At 39.9% G+C, this 2,396-nt stretch overlaps 1 long non-coding RNA gene across 1 annotated transcript; it reads right to left on the reverse strand.

The window, feature by feature from the left end:
• Positions 1–120: 120 nt before the first annotated feature.
• LOC119345310 lies at positions 121–2,385 on the reverse strand. The gene is made up of 6 exons (XR_005166996.1): positions 2,273–2,385; positions 2,087–2,167; positions 1,756–1,995; positions 1,564–1,629; positions 1,333–1,454; positions 121–216 (listed from the first exon to the last, which is right to left on the reverse strand). It is a non-coding gene; the product is annotated as an uncharacterized LOC119345310 (long non-coding RNA).
• Positions 2,386–2,396: the final 11 nt, after the last annotated feature.

The raw sequence follows: 2,396 nt of genomic DNA on the forward strand, positions 1-2,396 counted from the left end.
CATCAGATGGCAGATATATAACTAAATCAGAAACATATGTGAATGGTGAATAATCAAGGAGAAAGATGTACAGTTGTAGAGAAAAATGGTAGAACATCATACCCAGCAACTTGACCCCCAAAGTGCCATGGTTGCCATGAATCGACAACTCGGTAGCCTAATGATCTGACCCATGCCTCCGTTCCAGTGAAAGGGATACACAGATCATGATCTCCACTGTACAATTAAACACCCAAAAGTTGCTAAACTTCATTTCTCTTTTTTCAATAAAGTGATTACATATCGGACAAATGCAAAGGTGAGCACGGGTACATACCCCGTGTTGCAAGGCTGCACATTTCAAATTTATCACACAAGTATGTATTGCGCAAAAGTATGAGCACTAACAAAGTGACAAAGTTGCACACTTGTGAATTATTCGCAAAAGAAAAAAAGAACACTTGTGAGTTGTAAAAGATGACCAATTTGTGACCCATAGTGCCAAAAATCCACAATAGATACTCCCTCTGTAAATAAATGTAAGACATTTTAGGTCACTACTTTAGTGAATTTTTTTTCGAAAAGGGGATTACCCCGGCCTCTGCATCATAAGATGAACACAGCCATCTACTTTAGTGATTTAAAACGTCTTATATTTGTTTACAGAGGGAGTACTTTTTAACATCTCCTTTGTAGCGGAAGCATTGATTCTCTCTGACGGTTGTGTTTCCACAGTTCGTTTGAAGCATTCTAAATGGACAACTTTATGCCTTAAGCACAACACATGTACATCAATGTAAGCATATGGGTTAAAGGTATCCTTATTGATGAAAACTAATTTCTATTCCAGGTACCAAGAAAGGCTGTGTGCATCACATTATGCAGAGCCGAGGGGCATCCCCTCTTTTCGAAAAAATACCAGGTATCAAGAGTCTAAGACTATTGTCTGAACCAATTTACCCACAATAAATATTAGGACTAAAGTTTGAAAGGGTTGTTTTTTCCTGAAGGTTATATTCACGTTCTTTACATTGAATCGAAGTAATTTGGTACGATGTGAGACGAGACTTGTGCTTCGCTATCCTATTCAAATATGATTTTTTTCCCTTCCGTTCTTAAGCAATAACCACAGAAAATGTATTATGCACAACCAATCTGCTAGTTTTGCTTTATTAGAAAAAAGTCAGTTTTGATTGGACAATTAAATGTATTATTTCCTAGTAGTTCAACATGTTCTCTACTGAACCTTCACCCTAAGTTGATTCCATATATTAATCGATGTCTTCTTTTGCAGGAAATAAGTTACTCAGTGTTAACATTGTCAAATGATCAAGTTGCAGGTGTGCCCCATACCTGTAAATAAGTACGCGATATCCCATGCCTGTGAATTTTTTGTGATAATCCACCATGCTGCCTGTATCATGAGTGTAGTCTATTCTTGCAGTATTCAATTCCCATGATCCAATTAAGCTTTTCTGATGTGCCAATTTCGATCGAGGTTATTCCCGACAAACAAGAGTTAGTTAATTTGTGCCAATTTTAGGATTAAATTCACACTAATTTGTCTCGCATCAACCATCATACCGGTTTGGCGTGAATGGCACCTCTTACATCTTCATCATCCAGCCATATAGTAGCAAGTTCATCACTCTGTGAGGACATATAATTGTTATAAATGAGAGGACTTATGAAATGATGTATGCGTATCGAAAATGTAAACAACAAATTGTAAATGATCTACATATAACTATAAGGACATTGATATAATTTTCATACCGTGCATGGAAGTGATCTACCACCAAGCTCGGGTCACAACGTGACATGTCCGCTGCTCACAGGAAGACCGAGAGGCCATGAAAGCCCCGCCATCCTCTTCCTCACTGGGAAAGGCCTCTTTGTTTCACCTAGCTTTCTGAAGCTTGATGGCAAGCTGCTGTTCACGAACGCTATCTCTTGGACTTCAGGGTGGTGGTAGCATGGTGCAAGAATGTTGTACGTGTTCAGGTCTTTCAGTTCCTGCAGATGACAACACAAATTGAGGCCTTACAGTATTTGGAAGGTTGCGTATTTGCTTGTCGGTTTACAGGTTCTGGTACATGGACATTACCCAACGGACTCTATCTATATTTTCTTGGCACACATCATTAACTTTTCCCCAGAATGTGCCGTGGCAAGCAGCACTGACATCCTGAAACAGGGCAAACAGTCAAATCATCGTTAGCTTGCTATCTGTTTACAGAAGAAACTACTTGTGGCACCGGCAATTATGCAGAAACAAGACAAAGCGAAACACCTCAAACAAGTCGGTTGATATGAGACCCATCCCAAGTGCAAACGGCACAAAGGAGTTCAAATCGCGCTGGATGGCACAAAGGAGTTCTTCACGTAGTCTGCGTCGGTTGCTCCGGGGGTGCTTC

This window comes from Triticum dicoccoides, unplaced genomic scaffold (genome assembly GCF_002162155.2).
Source record: "Triticum dicoccoides isolate Atlit2015 ecotype Zavitan unplaced genomic scaffold, WEW_v2.0 scaffold224570, whole genome shotgun sequence".
NCBI lineage: Eukaryota > Viridiplantae > Streptophyta > Magnoliopsida > Poales > Poaceae > Triticum > Triticum dicoccoides.